Here is a 19437-nt window from a genome sequence, read left to right on the forward strand (position 1 = left end):
TCCCATGTCCATCGGAATCTATTACTGGATTCCCAGGAAAGAATCAAAGCACATACAGTTAGAAGCATTACTCTCCCGGAGAGAAGTCGGCATGGTGCCTGTTGGATTCCATTCCGGCGCAATTTCTGTGTTTTATTGTCAAGTTGATGGTCAACAGGTTACACTAAACCTTCCCATGTCCATCGGAATCTATTACTGCAATCCCAGGAAAGAATCAAAGCACAGACAGTTAGAAGCATTACTCTCCCGGAGAGAAGTCGGCATGGTGCCTGTTGGATTCCATTCCGACGCAAATTCTGTGTTTTATTGTCAAGTTGATGGTCCACAGGTTACACTAAACCTTCCCATGTCCATCGGAATCTATTACTGCAATCCCAGGAAAGAATCAAAGCACAGACAGTTAGAAGCATTACTCTCCCGGAGAGAAGTCGGCATGGTGCCTGTTGGATTCCATTCCGACGCAATTTCTGTGTTTTATTGTCAAGTTGATGGTCCACAGGTTACACTAAACCTTCCCATGTCCATCGGAATCTATTACTGCAATCCCAGGAAAGAATCAAAGCACAGACAGTTAGAAGCATTACTCTCCCGGAGAGAAGTCGGCATGGTGACTGTTGGATTCTATTCCGACGCAATTTCTGTGTTTCATCGTCAAGTTGAAGGTCCACAGGTTACACTAAACCTTCCCATGTCCATCGGAAACTATTATTGGATTCCCAGGAAAGAATCAAAGCACATACAGTTAGAAGCATTACTCTCCCGGAGAGAAGTCGGCATGGTGCGTGTTGGATTCCATTCCGACGCAATTTCTGTGTTTTATTGTCAAGTTGATGGTCCACAGGTTACACTAAACCTTCCCATGTCCATCGGAATCTATTACTGCAATCCCAGGAAAGAATCAAAGCACAGACAGTTAGAAGCATTACTCTCCCGGAGAGAAGTCGGCATGGTGCCTGTTGGATTCCATTCCGACGCAATTTCTGTGTTTTATTGTCAAGTTGATGGTCCACAGGTTACACTAAACCTTCCCATGTCGATCGGAATCTATTACTGGAATCCCAGGAAAGAATCAAAGCACAGACAGTTAAAAGCATATCTCTACCTGAGACAAGTCGGCATAGTGCCTGTTGCATTCAATTCCGACGCAAATTCTGTAATTCATCGTCAAGTTGAAGGTCCACAGGTTACAGTGAACCTTCCCATGTCCATCGGAAACTATTACTGGATTCCCAGGAAAGAATCAAAGCACATACAGTTAGAAGCATTACTCTCCCGGAGAGAAGTCGGCATGGTGCCTGTTGTATTCCATTCCGACGCAAATTCTGTGTTTTATTGTCAAGTTGATGGTCCACAGGTTACACTAAACCTTCCCATGTCCATCGGAATCTATAACTGCAATCCCAGGAAAGAATCAAAGCACAGACAGTTAGAAGCATTACTCTCCCGGAGAGAAGTCGGCATGGTGCCTGTTGGATTCCATTCCGACGCAATTTCTGTGTTTTATTGTCAAGTTGATGGTCCACAGGTTCCACTAAACCTTCCCATGTCCATCGGAATCTATTACTGGAATCCCAGGAAAGAATCAAAGCACAGACAGTTAAAAGCATATCTCTACCTGAGACAAGTCGGCATAGTGCCTGTTTCATCAATTCCGACGCAAATTCTGTAATTCATCGTCAAGTTGAAGGTCCACAGGTTACAGTAAACCTTCCCATGTCCATCGGAATCTATTACTGGAATCCCAGGAATGAACGAAAGCACAGAAAGTTAGAAGCATTGCTCTCCCGGAGAGAAGTCGTCAGGGTGCCTGTTGTATTCAATTCCGACGCAATTTCTGTGTTTCATCGTCCAGTTGAAGGTCCGCAGGTTACAGTTAACCTTCCCTTGTCCATCAGAATCTATTACTGGAATCCCAGGAAAGAATCAAAGCACAGAGAGTTAGAAGCATTACTCTCCCGGGGAGAAGGCGGCATGGTGCTTGTTGTATACAATTCCGACGCAATTTCTGTGTTTCATCGTCAAGTTGTAGGTCCACAGGTTACAGTAAACCTTCCCATGTCCATCGGAATCTATTACTGGAATCCCAGGAAAGAATCAAAGCTCAGAGAGTTAGAAGCATTACTCCCCCGGAGAGAAGTCGGCATGGTGAATGTTGTATTCAATTCCGACGCTATTTCTGTGTTTCATCGTCAAGTTGAAGGTCCACAGGTTACAGTAAACCTTCCCATGTCCATCGGAAGCTATTACTGGAATCCCAGGAAAGAATCAAAGCACAGACAGTTAGAAGCATTACTGTCCCCTACAGAAGTCGTCTTGGTTACTGTTGTATTCAATTCCGACGCAATATCTGTGTTTCATCGTCAAGTTGAAGGTCCACTGGTTACAGTAAACCTTCCCAAGTCAATCGGAATCTATTACTGCAATCCCAGGAAAGAATCAAAGCACAGACAGTTAGAAGCATTACTCTCCCGGAGAGAAGTCGGCATGGTGCCTGTTGGATTCCATTCCGACGCAATTTCTGTGTTTCATTGCCGAGTTGATGGTCCACAGGTTACAGTAAACCTTCCCATGTCCATCGGAATCTATTACTGGAATCCCAGGAAAGAATCAAAGCACAGGCAGTTAGAAGCATTACTCTCCCGGAGAGAAGTCGGCATGGTGACTGTTGTATTCTATTCCGATGCAATTTCTGTGTTTCATCGTCAAGTTGAAGGTCCACAGGTTACAGTTAACCTTCCCATGACCATCGGAAACTATTACTCGATTCCCAGGAAAGAATCAAAGCACAGACAGTTAGAAGCATTACTCTCCCGGGGAGAAGTCGGCATGGTGCTTGTTGTATACAATTCCGACTCAATTTCTGTGTTTCAACGTCAAGTTGTAGGTCTACAGGTTACAGTAAACCTTCCCATGTCCATCGAAATCTAATACTGCAATCCCAGGAAAGAAAGAAAGCACAGACAGTTAGAAGCATTAATCTCCCGGACAGAAGTCGGCATGTTGACTGTTGTATTCAATGCCGACGCAATTTCTGTGTTTCATCGACGAGTTGAAGGTCCACAGGTTACAGTAAACCTTCCGATGTCCATCGGAATCTATTACTGGAATCCCAGGAATGAATCAAACACAGACAGTTACAAACATTACTCTCCCGGACAGAAGTCGACATGGTGCCTGTTGTATTAGGTACCGACGCAATTTCTGTATTTCGTCGTCAAGTTGAAGGTGAACAGGTTACAGCAAACCTTTCGATGTCCATCAGGTTCTATTACTGGAATCCCAGGAAAGAATGAAAGCACAGACAGTTAGAAGCATTACTCTCCCGGACAGAAGTCGGCATGGTGCCAGTTGTATTCAATTCCGACGCAATTTCTGTGTTTCATCGTCAAGTTGAAGGTCCACAGGATACAGTAAACGTTCCCATGTCCATCGGAATCTATTACTGGAATCGCAGGAAAGAATCAACGCACAGCCAGTTAGAAGCATTACTCTCCCGGAGAGACGTCGGCATGGTACTTGTTGTATTCAATTCCGACGTAATTTCTGTGTTTCATCGTCAAGTTCAAGGTCCACAGGTTACAGTAAACGTTCCCATGTCCAACGGAATGTATTACTGGAATCCCAGGAAAGAATCAAAACACAGACAGTTAGAAGCATTACTCTCCCGGACAGAGGACGTCATGGTGACTGTTGCATTCAATTCCGACGCATTTTCTGTGTTTCATCGTCAGGTTAAAGGTCCACAGGTTACAGTAAACATTCCCATGTCCATCGGAATCTATTACGGGAATCCCAGGAAACAATCAAAGCACAGACAGTTAGAAGCATTACTCTCCCGGGCAGAAGTCGGAATGGTGCCTGTTGGATTCAATTCCGACGCAATTTCTGTATTTCATCGTCAAGTTGATGGTCCACAGGTTACAGTAAACCTTCCCATGTCCTATGGAATCTATTACAGGAATCTCAGGAAAGAAACATAGCTTAAACAGTTATAAGCATTACTCCTTCTCAGAGAAGTCGGCATGGTGAATGTTGTATTCAATTCCGACGGAATTTCTGTGTTTCATCGTCAAGTTGAAGGTCCACAGGTTACGATAAACTTTCCCATGTCCATCGGAATCTATTACTGGAATCCCAGGAAAGAGTCAAAGCTCAGACAGTTAGAAGCAATACTCTCCCGGAGAGAAGTCGGCATGGTGTCTGTTGTAATCAATGCCGACCCTATTTCTGTGTTTCATCGTCGAGTTGAAGGTCCACAGGTTACAGTAAACCTTCCGATGTCCATCGGAGTTTATTACTGGAATCCTAGGAACAAATCAAATCACAGACAGTTAGAAGCATTACTCTCTCTGACAGAAGCCGGTATGGTGCCTGTTGTATTCAATTCCGACGCAATTATCGTGTTTCATCGTCAAGTTCAAGGCCCACAGGTTACAGTAAACCTTCCGATGTCCATCGGAATCTATTACTGGAGTCCCAGGAAAGAATCAAAGCACAGACAGTTAGAAGCATTACTCACCCGGACAAATGTCGGCATGTTGACTGTTGTATTCAAACCCGACGCAATTTCTGTGTTTCATCGTCAAGTGGAAGGTCCACAGGTTACAGTAAACCTACCCATGTCCATCGGAATCTATTACTGGAGTCCCAGGAAAGAATCAAAGCACAGACAGTTAGAAGCATTACTCTTCCGGAGAGAAGACGGCATAGTGCCTGTTGTATTCAATTCCGTCGCAATTCCTGTGTTTCATCGTGAAGTTAAAGGTCCACAGGTTACAGTAAACCATTCCATGTCCTTCGTAATCTGTTACTGGAATCCCAGGAAACAATCAAAGCACAGAAAGTTAGAAGCATTACTCACCCGGACAAATGTCGGCATGTTGTCTGTTGTACTCAATCCCGACGCAATTACTGTGTTTCATCGTCAAGTTGAAGGTCCACAGGTTACAGTAAAGCTACCCATGTGCATCGGAATCTATTACTGGAGTCCCAGGAAAGAATCAAAGCACAGACAGTTAGAAGCATTACTCTTCCGGAGAGAAGCCGGCATGGTGCCTGTTGTATTTACTTCCGACGCAAGTTCTGTGTTTCATCGTCAAGTTCAAGGTCAACAGGTTACAGTAAACCTTCCGACGTCCATCCGAATCTATTACTGGATCCTGGAAGGATTCAAAACACAGACAGTTAGAAGCATTACTCTTCCGGAGAGAAGTCAGTATGGTGCCTGTTGAATTCAATTTCGACGCAATTTCTGTATTTCATCTTCAAGTTGAAGGTCCACAGGTTTCAATAGACCTTCCCATGTCCATCGAATCTACTACTGGAATCGCAGGAATGAATCAAAGCACAGACAGTTAGAAGCATTACCCTCCCGGACAGAAGTCGGCATGGTGCCTGTTGTATTAGGATCCGACGCAATTTCTGTGTTTCATCGTCAAGTTGAAGGTCCACAGGTTACAGTAAACCTTCCCATGTCCATCGGAATCTATTGCTGGAATCTAAGGAAAGCATCAAACACAGACAGTTAGAAGCATTACTCTCCCGGAGAGAAGTCGGCATGGTGCCTGTTGTATTCAATTCCGACGCAATTTCTGTGATTCATCGTCATGTTGAAAGTCCACAGGTTACAATAAACCTTCCCATGTCCATCGGAATCTATTACTGGAATCCCAGGAAAGAGTCAAAGCACAGACTGTTTCAAGCATTACACTTCCCGGACAGAAGTCTGCATGGTGCCTGTTGTATTCAATGCCGACGCAATTTCTGTGTTTCATCGTCGAGTTGAAGGCCCACAGGTTACAGTAAACCTTCCGATGTCCATCGCAATCTATTACTGGAAGCCCAGGAAGGAATCAAACAGAGACAGTTAGTATCATTACTCTCCCGGACAGAAGTCGCCATGGTGCCTGTTGTATTAGGTACTGACGCAATTTCTGTGTTTCATCGTCAAGTTGAAGGTCCACAGGTTACAGTAAACCTTCCCATGTCCATCGGAATCTATTACTGGAATCGCAGGAAAGAATCAACGCACAGACAGTTAGAAGCATTACTCTCCCGGATAGAAGTCGGAATGATGCCTGTTGTAATCAATGCCGACGCTATTTCTGTGTATCATCGTCGAGTTGATTTTCCACAGCTTACAGTAAACCTTCCCATGTCCAATGGAATCTATTACAGGGATCTCTGGAAAGAAACAAATCTTAAACAGTTAGAAGCATTACACTTTCTCAGAGAAGCCGGCATGGTGAATGTTGCATTCACTGCCGACGCTATTTCTGTGTATCATCGTCGAGTTGAAGGTCCACAGGTTACAGTTAACCTTCCTATGTCCATCGGAATCTATTACTGGAGTCCCAGGAAAAAATCAAAACACAGACAGTTAGAAGCATTACTTTTCCCGGAGAGAAGTCGGCATGGTACCTGTTGTATTAAATTTCGACGTAATATCTGTGTTTCATCGTCAAGTTCAAGGTCCACAGGTTACAGTAAACGTTCCCATGTCCAACGGAATCTGTTACTGGAATCCCAGGAAAGAATCAAAACACAGACAGTTAGAAGCATTACTCTCCCGGATAGAAGTCGGAATGATGCCTGTTGTAATCAATGCCGACGCTATTTCTGTGTATCATCGTCGAGTTGATTTTCCACAGCTTACAGTAAACCTTCCCATGTCCAATGGAATCTATTACAGGAATCTCTGGAAAGAAACAAATCTTAAACAGTTAGAAGCATTACTCTTTCTCAGAGAAGCCGGCATGGTGAATGTTGCATTCACTGCCGACGCTATTTCTGTGTATCATCGTCGAGTTGAAGGTCCACAGGTTACAGTTAACCTTCCTATGTCCATCGGAATCTATTACTGGAGTCCCAGGAAAAAATCAAAACACAGACAGTTAGAAGCATTACTTTTCCCGGAGAGAAGTCGGCATGGTGCCTGTTGTATTCAATTCCGACGAATTTTCTGTGTTTCATCGTCAAGTACAAGGTCTACTGGTTACAGTAAACCTTCCGATGTCCATCGGATTCTATTATTGGAATCCCAGGAAAGAATCAAAGCACAGACAGTTAGAAGCATTACTCTCACTCACAGGAGTCGGCATGGTGCCTGTTGTATTCAATTCCGACGCAATTATCGTGTTTCATCGTAAAGTTGAAGGTCCACAGGGTACAGTAAACCTTCAGATGTCCATCGGAATCTATTACTGGAATCCCAGGAAATTATCCAAACACAGACAGTTACAAGCATTACTCTCCCAGACAGAAGTCGGCATGGTGCTTGTTGTATTCAATTCCGACGCAATTTCTGTGTATCATCGTCAAGTTGAAGCTAAACAGGTTACATTTAACCTACCCATTTCCATCGGAAACTATAACTGGAATCCCAGGAAACAATCAAAGCACAGACAGATAGAAGCATTACTCTCCCGGTGAGGAGTCGGCATGGTGCCTGTTGTATTCAATTCCGACGCATGTTATGTGTTTCGTCGTCAAGTTCAAGGTCCACAAGTTACAGTAAATTCAAGTTGAAGGTCCACAGGTTGCAATAAACCTTCCCATGTAAATCGGAATCTACTACTGGAATCCCAGGAAAGAATCAAAGCACAGACTGTTAGAAGCATTACTCACCCGGACAGAAGTCGGCATAGTGCCTGTTGTATTAGGATCCGACGCAATTTCTGTGTTTCATCGTCATGTTGAAGGTGCACAGGTTACAGTAAATGTTCCCATGTCAATCGGATTCTATTACTGGTATCCCAGAAAAGAATCAAATCACAGACAGTTAGAAGCATTATTCTCCCGGACAGAAGTTGGCATGGTGCCTGTTGTACTCAGTTCCGGCGCAATTTCTGAGTTTCATCGTCAGGTTGAAGGTCCACAGGTTACAGTAAACCTTCCCATGTCCGTCGGAATCTATTACTGGAATCTAAGAAAAGAATCAAACACAGACAGTTAGAAGCATTACTCTCCCGGTGAGGAGTCGGCATGGTGCCTGTTGTATTCAATTCCGACGCATGTTATGTGTTTCGTCGTCAAGTTCAAGGTCCACAAGTTACAGTAAATTCCAGTTGTAGGTCCACAGGTTGCAATAAACCTTCCCATGTCCATCGGAATCTACTACTGGAATCCCAGGAAAGAATCAAAGCACAGACTGTTAGAAGCATTACTCTCCCGGACAGAAGTCGGCATGGTGCCTGTTGTATTAGGATCCGACGCAATTTCTGTGTTTCATCGTCATGTTGCAGGTGCACAGGTTACAGTAAATGTTCCCATGTCAATCGGATTTTATTACTGGTATCCCAGGAAAGTATCAAATCACAGACAGTTAGAAGCATTACTCTCCCGGACAGAAGTCGGCATGGTGCCTGTTGTACTCAGTTCCGACGCAATTTCTGAGTTTCATCGTCAGGTTGAAGGTCCACAGGTTACAGTAAACCTTCCCATGTCCGTCGGAATCTATTACTGGAATCTAAGAAAAGAATCAAACACAGACAGTTAGAAGCATTACTCTCCCGGTGAGGAGTCGGCATGGTGCCTGTTGTATTCAATTCCGACGCATGTTATGTGTTTTATCGTCAAGTTCAAGGTCCACAAGTTACAGTAAATTCAAGTTGTAGGTCCACAGGTTACAATAAACTTTCCCATGTCCATCGCAATCTATTACTGGAATCCCAGGAAAGAGTCAAAGCACAGACAGTTAGAAGCATTACTCTCCCAGACAGAAGTCGGCATGTTGGCTGTGGTATTGAATGCCGACGAAATTTCTGTGTTTCATCGTCGAGTTGAAGCTCCACAGGTTACAGTAAACCTTCCGATGTCCATCGGAATCTATTACTGGAATCCCAGGAAGGAATCAAACACAGACAGTTAGAAGCATTACTCTCCCGGACAGAAGTCGACATGGTGCCTGTTGTATTAGGTACCGACGCAATTTCTGTGTTTCGTCGTCAAGTTGAAGGTTCACAGGTTACAGCAAACCTTCCCATGTCCATCGGAATCTATTACTGGGATCCCAGGAATGAATCAAAACACAGACAGTTAGAAGCATTACTCTCCCGGAGAGAAGTCGGCATGGTGCCTGGTGTATTCAATTCCGACGCAATTTCTGTGTTTCGTCGTCAAGTTGAAGGTCCACGAGTTACAGTAAACCTTCCCATGTTCATCGGAATCTATTACTGGGATCCCAGGAATGAATCAAAGCACAGACAGTTAGAAGCATTACTCTCCCGGAGAGAAGTCGGCATGGTGCCTGGTGTATCCAATTGCGACGCAATTTCTGCGTTTCGTCGTCAAGTTGAAGGTCCACAGGTTACAGTAAACCTGCCCATGTCCATCGGAATCTATTACTGGAATCCCAGGAATGAATCAAAAGACAGACAGTTAGAACCATTACTATCCCTCACAGGAGTCGGCATGGTGCCTGTTGTATTCAATTCCGACGCAATTATCGTGTTTCATCGTAAAGTTAAAGGTCCACAGGATACAGTAAACCTTCAGATTTTCATCGGAATCTATTACTGGAATCCCAGGAAATTATCCAAACACAGACAGTTACAAGCATTACTCTCCCAGACAGAAGTCGGCATAGTGCCTGTTGTATTCAATTCCGACGCAATTTCTGTGTTTCATCGTCAAGTTGAAGGTCCACAGGTTACAGTAAACCTTCCCATGTCCATCGGAATCTATCACTGGAGTCCCAGGAAAGAATCAAAGCACAGACAGTTAGAAGCATTACTCTCCCTGACAGGAGTCGGCATGGTGCCTGTTGTATTCAATTCCGCCGCAATTATCGTGTTTCATCGTAAAGTTGAAGTTCCACAGGTTACAGTAAACCTTCAGATGTCCATCGGAATCTATTACTGGAATCCCAGGAAGTTATCCAAACACAGACAGTTACAAGCATTACTCTCCCAGACAGAAGTCGGCATGGTGCTTGTTGTATTCAATTCCGACGCAATTTCTGTGTATCACCGTCAAGTTGAAGGTAAACAGGTCACATTTAACCTACCCATTTCCATCGGAACCTATTACTGGAATCCCAGGAAACAATCAAAGCACAGACAGTTAGAAGCATTACTCTCCCGGTGAGGAGTCGGCATGGTGCCTGTTGTATTCAATTCCGACGCATGTTATGTGTTTCATAGTCACGTTCAAGGTCCACAAGTTACAGTAAATTCAAGTTGTAGGTCCACAGGTTGCAATAAACCTTCCCATGCCCATCGGAATCTACTACTGGAATCCCAGGAAAGAATCAAAGCACAGACTGTTAGAAGCATTACTCTCCCGGACAGAAGTCGGCATGGTGCCTGTTGTATTAGGATCCGACGCAATTTCTGTGTTTCATCGTCATGTTGAAGGTGCACAGGTTACAGTAAACGTTCCTATGTCAATCGGATTCTATTACTGGTATCCCAGGAAAGAATCAAATCACAGACAGTTAGAAGCATTACTCTCCCGGACAGAAGTCGGCATGGTGCCTGTTGTACTCAGTTCCGACGCAATTTCTGTGTTTCATCGTCAGGTTGACGGTCCAGAGGTTACAGTAAACCTTCCCATGTCCATCGGAATCTATTCCTGGAATCTAAGAAAAGAATCAAACACAGACAGTTAGAAGCATTACTCTCCCGGTGAGGAGTCGGCATGGTGCCTGTTGTATTCAATTCCGACGCATGTGATGTGTTTTATCGTCAAGTTCAAGGTCCACAAGATACAGTAAATTCAAGTTGTAGGTCCACAGGTTACAATAAACTTTCCCATGTCCATCGCAATCTATTACTGGAATCCCAGGAATGAGTCAAAGCACAGACAGTTAGAAGCATTACTCTCCCGGACAGAAGTCGGCATGTTGACTGTTGTATTCAATGCCGACGCAATTTCTGTGTTTCATCGTCGAGTTGAAGCTCCACAGGTTACAGTAAACCTTCCGATGTCCATCGGAATCTATTACTGGAATCCCAGGAAGGAATCAAAGCACAGACAGTTAGAAGCATTACTCTCCCTCACAGGAGTCGGCATGGTGCCTGTTGTATTCAATTCCGACGCAATTATCGTGTTTCATCGTAAAGTTAAAGGTCCACAGGTTACAGTAAACCTTCAGATGTCCATCGGAATCTATTACTGGAATCCCAGGAAATTATCCAAACACAGACAGTTACAAGCATTACTCTCCCAGACAGAAGTCGGCATGGTGCCTGTTGTATTCAATTCCGACGCAATTTCTGTGTTTCATCGTCAAGTTGAAGGTCCACAGGTTACAGTAAACCTTCCCATGTCCATCGGAATCTATCACTGGAGTCCCAGGAAAGAATCAAAGCACAGACAGTTAGAAGCATTACTCTCCCTGACAGGAGTCGGCATGGTGCCTGTTGTATTCGATTCCGACGCAATTATCGTGTTTCATCGTAAAGTTGAAGGTCCACAGGTTACAGTAAACCTTCAGATGTCCATCGGAATCTATTACTGGAATCCCAGGAAACTATCCAAACACAGACCTTTACAAGCATTACTCTCCCAGACAGAAGTCGGCATGCTGCTTGTTGTATTCAATTCCGACGCAATTTCTGTGTATCATCGTCAAGTTGAAGGTAAACAGGTTACATTTAACCTACCCATTTCCATCGGAACCTATTACTGGAATCCCAGGAAACAATCAAAGCACAGACAGTTAGAAGCATTACTCTCCCGGTGAGGAGTCGGCATGGTGCCTGTTGTATTCAATTCCGACGCATGTTATGTGTTTCATCGTCAAGTTCAAGGTCCACAAGTTACAGTAAATTCAAGTTGTAGGTCCACAGGTTGCAATAAACCTTCCCATGTCCATCGGAATCTACTACTGGAATCCCAGGAAAGAATCAAAGCACAGACTGTTAGAAGCATTACTCTCCCGGACAGAAGTCGGCATGGTGCCTGTTGTATTAGGATCCGACGCAATTTCTGTGTTTCATCGTCATGTTGAAGGTGCGCAGGTTACAGTAAATGTTCCCATGTCAATCGGATTCTATTACTGGTATCCCAGGAAAGAATCAAATCACAGACAGTTAGAAGCATTACTCTCCCGGACAGAAGTCGGCATGGTGCCTGTTGTACTCAGTTCCGACGCAATTTCTGAGTTTCATCGTCAGGTTGAAGGTCCACAGGTTACAGTAAACCTTCCCATGTCCGTCGGAATCTATTACTGGAATCTAAGAAAAGAATCAAACACAGACAGTTAGAAGCATTACTCTCCCGGTGAGGAGTCGGCATGGTGCCTGTTGTATTCAATTCCGACGGATGTTATGTGTTTTATCGTCAAGTTCAAGGTCCACAAGATACAGTAAATTCAAGTTGTAGGTCCACAGGTTACAATAAACTTTCCCATGTCCATCGCAATCTATTACTGGAATCCCAGGAAAGAGTCAAAGCACAGACAGTTAGAAGCATTACTCTCCCGGACAGAAGTCGGCATGTTGACTGTTGTATTAGGTACCGACGCAATTTCTGTGTTTCGTCGTCAAGTTGAAGGTCCACAGGTTACAGCAAACCTTCCCATGCCCATCGGAATCTATTACTGGAATCCCAGGAAGGAAACAAACACAGACAGTTAGAAGCATTACTCTCCCGGACAGAAGTCGACATGGTGCCTGTTGTATTAGGTACCGACGCAATTTCTGTGTTTCGTCGTCAAGTTGAAGGTCCACAGGTTACAGCAAACCTTCCCATGCCCATCGGAATCTATTACTGGGATCCCAGGAATGAATCAAAGCACAGACAGTTAGAAGCATTACTCTCCCGGAGAGAAGTCGGCATGGTGCCTGGTGTATTCAATTCCGACGCAATTTCAGCGTTTCGTCGTCAAGTTGAAGGTCCACAGGTTACAGTAAACCTGCCCATGTCCATCGGAATCTATTACTGGGATCCCAGGAATGAATCAAAGCACAGACAGTTAGAAGCATTACTCTCCCGGTGAGGAGTCGGCATGGTGCCTGTTGTATTCAATTCCGACGCATGTTATGTGTTTTATCGTCAAGTTCAAGGTCCACAAGATACAGTAAATTCAAGTTGTAGGTCCACAGGTTACAATAAACTTTCCCATGTCCATCGCAATCTATTACTGGAATCCCAGGAAAGAGTCAAAGCACAGACAGTTAGAAGCATTACTCTCCCGGACAGAAGTCGGCATGTTGACTGTTGTAATCGATGCCGACGCAATTTCTGTGTTTCATCGTCGAGTTGAAGCTCCACAGGTTACAGTAAACCTTCCGATGTCCATCGGAATCTATTACTGGAATCCCAGGAAGGAATCAAAGCACAGACAGTTAGAAGCATTACTCTCCCTCACAGGAGTCGGCATGGTGCCTGTTGTATTCAATTCCGACGCAATTATCGTGTTTCATCGTAAAGTTAAAGGTCCACAGGTTACAGTAAACCTTCAGATGTCCATCGGAATCTATTACTGGAATCCCAGGAAATTATCCAAACACAGACAGTTACAAGCATTACTCTCCCAGACAGAAGTCGGCATGGTGCCTGTTGTATTCAATTCCGACGCAATTTCTGTGTTTCATCGTCAAGTTGAAGGTCCACAGGTTACAGTAAACCTTCCCATGTCCATCGGAATCTATCACTGGAGTCCCAGGAAAGAATCAAAGCACAGACAGTTAGAAGCATTACTCTCCCTCACAGGAGTCGGCATGGTGCCTGTTGTATTCAATTCCGACGCAATTATCGTGTTTCATCGTAAAGTTAAAGGTCCACAGGTTACAGTAAACCTTCAGATGTCCATCGGAATCTATTACTGGAATCCCAGGAAATTATCCAAACACAGACAGTTACAAGCATTACTCTCCCAGACAGAAGTCGGCATGGTGCCTGTTGTATTCAATTCCGACGCAATTTCTGTGTTTCATCGTCAAGTTGAAGGTCCACAGGTTACAGTAAACCTTCCCATGTCCATCGGAATCTATCACTGGAGTCCCAGGAAAGAATCAAAGCACAGACAGTTAGAAGCATTACTCTCCCTGACAGGAGTCGGCATGGTGCCTGTTGTATTCGATTCCGACGCAATTATCGTGTTTCATCGTAAAGTTGAAGGTCCACAGGTTACAGTAAACCTTCAGATGTCCATCGGAATCTATTACTGGAATCCCAGGAAACTATCCAAACACAGACCTTTACAAGCATTACTCTCCCAGACAGAAGTCGGCATGCTGCTTGTTGTATTCAATTCCGACGCAATTTCTGTGTATCATCGTCAAGTTGAAGGTAAACAGGTTACATTTAACCTACCCATTTCCATCGGAACCTATTACTGGAATCCCAGGAAACAATCAAAGCACAGACAGTTAGAAGCATTACTCTCCCGGTGAGGAGTCGGCATGGTGCCTGTTGTATTCAATTCCGACGCATGTTATGTGTTTCATCGTCAAGTTCAAGGTCCACAAGTTACAGTAAATTCAAGTTGTAGGTCCACAGGTTGCAATAAACCTTCCCATGTCCATCGGAATCTACTACTGGAATCCCAGGAAAGAATCAAAGCACAGACTGTTAGAAGCATTACTCTCCCGGACAGAAGTCGGCATGGTGCCTGTTGTATTAGGATCCGACGCAATTTCTGTGTTTCATCGTCATGTTGAAGGTGCGCAGGTTACAGTAAATGTTCCCATGTCAATCGGATTCTATTACTGGTATCCCAGGAAAGAATCAAATCACAGACAGTTAGAAGCATTACTCTCCCGGACAGAAGTCGGCATGGTGCCTGTTGTACTCAGTTCCGACGCAATTTCTGAGTTTCATCGTCAGGTTGAAGGTCCACAGGTTACAGTAAACCTTCCCATGTCCGTCGGAATCTATTACTGGAATCTAAGAAAAGAATCAAACACAGACAGTTAGAAGCATTACTCTCCCGGTGAGGAGTCGGCATGGTGCCTGTTGTATTCAATTCCGACGGATGTTATGTGTTTTATCGTCAAGTTCAAGGTCCACAAGATACAGTAAATTCAAGTTGTAGGTCCACAGGTTACAATAAACTTTCCCATGTCCATCGCAATCTATTACTGGAATCCCAGGAAAGAGTCAAAGCACAGACAGTTAGAAGCATTACTCTCCCGGACAGAAGTCGGCATGTTGACTGTTGTATTAGGTACCGACGCAATTTCTGTGTTTCGTCGTCAAGTTGAAGGTCCACAGGTTACAGCAAACCTTCCCATGTCCATCGGAATCTATTACTGGGATCCCAGGAATGAATCAAAACACAGACAGTTAGAAGCATTACTCTCCCGGCGAGAAGTCGGCATGGTGCCTGTTGTATTCAATTCCGACGCATGTTATGTGTTTCATCGTCAAGTTCAAGGTCCACAAGTTACAGTAAATTCAAGTTGTAGGTCCACAGGTTGCAATAAACCTTCCCATGTCCATCGGAATCTACTACTGGAATCCCAGGAAAGAATCAAAGCACAGACTGTTAGAAGCATTACTCTGTCGGACAGAAGTCGGCATGGTGCCTGTTGTATTAGGATCCGACGCAATTTCTGTGTTTCATCGTCATGTTGAAGGTGCACAGGTTACAGTAAACGTTCCCATGTCAATCGGATTCTATTACTGGTATCCCAGGAAAGAATCAAATCACAGACAGTTAGAAGCATTACTCTCCCGGACAGAAGTCGGCATGGTGCCTGTTGTACTCAGTTCCGACGCAATTTCTGTGTTTCATCGTCAGGTTGAAGGTCCAGAGGTTACAGTAAACCTGCCCATGTCCATCGGAATCTATTACTGGAATCCCAGGAATGAATCAAAAGACAGACAGTTAGAAGCATTACTCTCCCTCACAGGAGTCGGCATGGTGCCTGTTGTATTCAATTCCGACGCAATTATTGTGTTTCATCGTAAAGTTAAAGGTCCACAGGTTACAGTAAACCTTCAGATTTTCATCGGAATCTATTACTGGAATCCCAGGAAATTATCCAAACACAGACAGTTACAAGCATTACTCTCCCAGACAGAAGTCAGCATAGTGCCTGTTGTATTCAATTCCGACGCAATTTCTGTGTTTCATCGTCAAGTTGAAGGTCCACAGGTTACAGTAAACCTTCCCATGTCCATCGGAATCTATCACTGGAGTCCCAGGAAAGAATCAAAGCACAGAGAGTTAGAAGCATTACTCTCCCTGACAGGAGTCGGCATGGTGCCTGTTGTATTCAATTCCGTCGCAATTATCGTGTTTCATCGTAAAGTTGAAGGTCCACAGGTTACAGTAAACCTTCAGATGTCCATCGGAATCTATTACTGGAATCCCAGGAAGTTATCCAAACACAGACAGTTACAAGCATTACTCTCCCAGACAGAAGTCGGCATGGTGCTTGTTGTATTCAATTCCGACGCAATTTCTGTGTATCATCGTCAAGTTGAAGGCAAACAGGTTACATTTAACCTACCCATTTCCATCGGAACCTATTACTGGAATCCCAGGAAACAATCAAAGCACAGACAGTTAGAAGCATTACTCTCCCGGTGAGGAGTCGGCATGGTGCCTGTTGTATTCAATTCCGACGCATGTTATGTGTTTCATCGTCAAGTTCAAGGTCCACAAGTTACAGTAAATTCAAGTTGTAGGTCCACAGGTTGCAATAAACCTTCCCATGTCCATCGGAATCTACTACTGGAATCCCAGGAAAGAATCAAAGCACAGACTGTTAGAAGCATTACTCTGTCGGACAGAAGTCGGCATGGTGCCTGTTGTATTAGGATCCGACGCAATTTCTGTGTTTCATCGTCATGTTGAAGGTGCACAGGTTACAGTAAACGTTCCCATGTCAATCGGATTTTATTACTGGTATCCCAGGAAAGAATCAAATCACAGACAGTTAGAAGCATTACTCTCCCGGACAGAAGTCGGCATGGTGCCTGTTGTACTCAGTTCCGACGCAATTTCTGTGTTTCATCGTCAGGTTGAAGGTCCAGAGGTTACAGTAAACCTTCCCATGTCCATCGGAATCTATTACTGGAATCTAAGAAAAGAATCAAACACAGACAGTTAGAAGCATTACTCTCCCAGTGAGGAGTCGGCATGGTGCCTGTTGTATTCAATTCCGACGCATGTTATGTGTTTTATCGTCAAGTTCAAGGTCCCCAAGTTACAGTAAATTCAAGTTGTAGGTCCACAGGTTACAATAAACTTTCCCATGTCCATCGCAATCTATTACTGGAATCCCAGGAAAGAGTCAAAGCACAGACAGTTAGAAGCATTACTCTCCCGGACAGAAGTCGGCATGTTGACTGTTGTATTAGGTACCGACGCAATTTCTGTGTTTCGTCGTCAAGTTGAAGGTCCACAGGTTACAGCAAACCTTCCCATGCCCATCGGAATCTATTACTGGAATCCCAGGAAGGAATCAAACACAGACAGTTAGAAGCATTACTCTCCCGGACAGAAGTCGACATGGTGCCTGTTGTATTAGGTACCGACGCAATTTCTGTGTTTCGTCGTCAAGTTGAAGGTCCACAGGTTACAGCAAACCTTCCCATGCCCATCGGAATCTATTACTGGGATCCCAGGAATGAATCAAAGCACAGACAGTTAGAAGCATTACTCTCCCGGAGAGAAGTCGGCATGGTGCCTGGTGTATTCAATTCCGACGCAATTTCAGCGTTTCGTCGTCACGTTGAAGGTCCACAGGTTACAGTAAACCTGCCCATGTCCATCGGAATCTATTACTGGGATCCCAGGAATGAATCAAAGCACAGACAGTTAGAAGCATTACTCTCCCGGAGAGAAGTCGGCATGGTGCCTGGTGTATTCAATTCCGACGCAATTTCTGCGTTTCGTCGTCAAGTTGAAGGTCCACAGGTTACAGTAAACCTGCCCATGTCCATCGGAATCTATTACTGGAATCCCAGAATTGAATCAAAAGACAGACAGTTAGAAGCATTGCTCTCCCGGAGAGAAGTCGGCATGGTGCCTGGTGTATTCAGTTCCGACGCAATTTCTGTGTTTTATCGTCAAGTTGAAGGTCCGCAGGTCACAGTAAACATTCCCATGTCTATTGTAATCTAATACTGCAATCCAAGGAAAGAATCAAAGCACAGACAGTTAGAAGCATTACTCTCCCGGACAAAAGTCGGCATGGTGCCTGTTGTATTCAATTCCGACGGAATTTCACTGTTTCATCGTCAAGTTGAAGGTCCACAGGTTACAGTAAACCTTCCCATGTCCATCGGAATCTATTACTGGAATCCCAGGAAAGAATCAAAGCACAGACAGTTAGAAGCATTACTCTCCCGGAGACAAGTCGGCATGGTGCCTGTTGTATTCAATTCCGACGCAATTTCTGTGTCTCATCGTGAAGTTGAAGGTCCACAGGTTACAGTAAACCTTCAGATGTCCATCGGAATCTATTACTGGAATCCCAGGAAATTATCCAAACACAGACCTTTACAAGCATTACTCTCCCAGACAGAAGTCGGCATGTTGGCTGTTGTATTCAATGCCGACGCAATTTCTGTGTTTCATCGTCGAGTTGAAGCTACACAGGTTACAGTAAACATTCCGATGTCCATCGGAATCTATTACTGGAATCCCAGGAAGGAATCAAACACAGACAGTTAGAAGCATTACTCTCCCGGACAGAAGTCGACATGGTGCCTGTTGTATTAGGTACCGACGCAATTTCTGTGTTTCGTCGTCAAGTTGAAGGTCCACAGGTTACAGCAAACCTTCCCATGTCCATCGGAATCTATTACTGGGATCCCAGGAATGAATCAAAACACAGACAGTTAGAAGCATTACTCTCCCGGCGAGAAGTCGGCATGGTGCCTGGTGTATTCAATTCCGACGCATTTTCTGTGTTTCGTCGTCAAGTTGAAGGTCCACGAGTTACAGTAAACCTTCCCATGTTCATCGGAATCTATTACTGGGATCCCAGGAATGAATCAAAGGACAGACAGTTAGAAGCATTACTCTCCCCGAGAGAAGTCGGCATGGTGCCTGGTGTATTCAATTGCGACGCAATTTCTGCGTTTCGTCGTCAAGTTGAAGGTCCACAGGTTACAGTAAACCTGCCCATGTCCATCGGAATCTATTACTGGAATCCCAGGAATGAATCAAAAGACAGACAGTTAGAAGCATTACTCTCCCTCACAGGAGTCGGCATGGTGCCTGTTGTATTCAATTCCGACGCAATTATCGTGTTTCATCGTAAAGTTAAAGGTCCACAGGTTACAGTAAACCTTCAGATTTTCGTCGGAATCTATTACTGGAATCCCAGGAAATTATCCAAACACAGACAGTTACAAGCATTACTCTCCCAGACAGAAGTCAGCATAGTGCCTGTTGTATTCAATTCCGACGCAATTTCTGTGTTTCATCGTCAAGTTGAAGGTCCACAGGTTACAGTAAACCTTCCCATGTCCATCGGAATCTATCACTGGAGTCCCAGGAAAGAATCAAAGCACAGAGAGTTAGAAGCA

Source organism: Schistocerca americana, chromosome 4, assembly GCF_021461395.2.
Source record: "Schistocerca americana isolate TAMUIC-IGC-003095 chromosome 4, iqSchAmer2.1, whole genome shotgun sequence".
Classification (NCBI taxonomy): domain Eukaryota; kingdom Metazoa; phylum Arthropoda; class Insecta; order Orthoptera; family Acrididae; genus Schistocerca; species Schistocerca americana.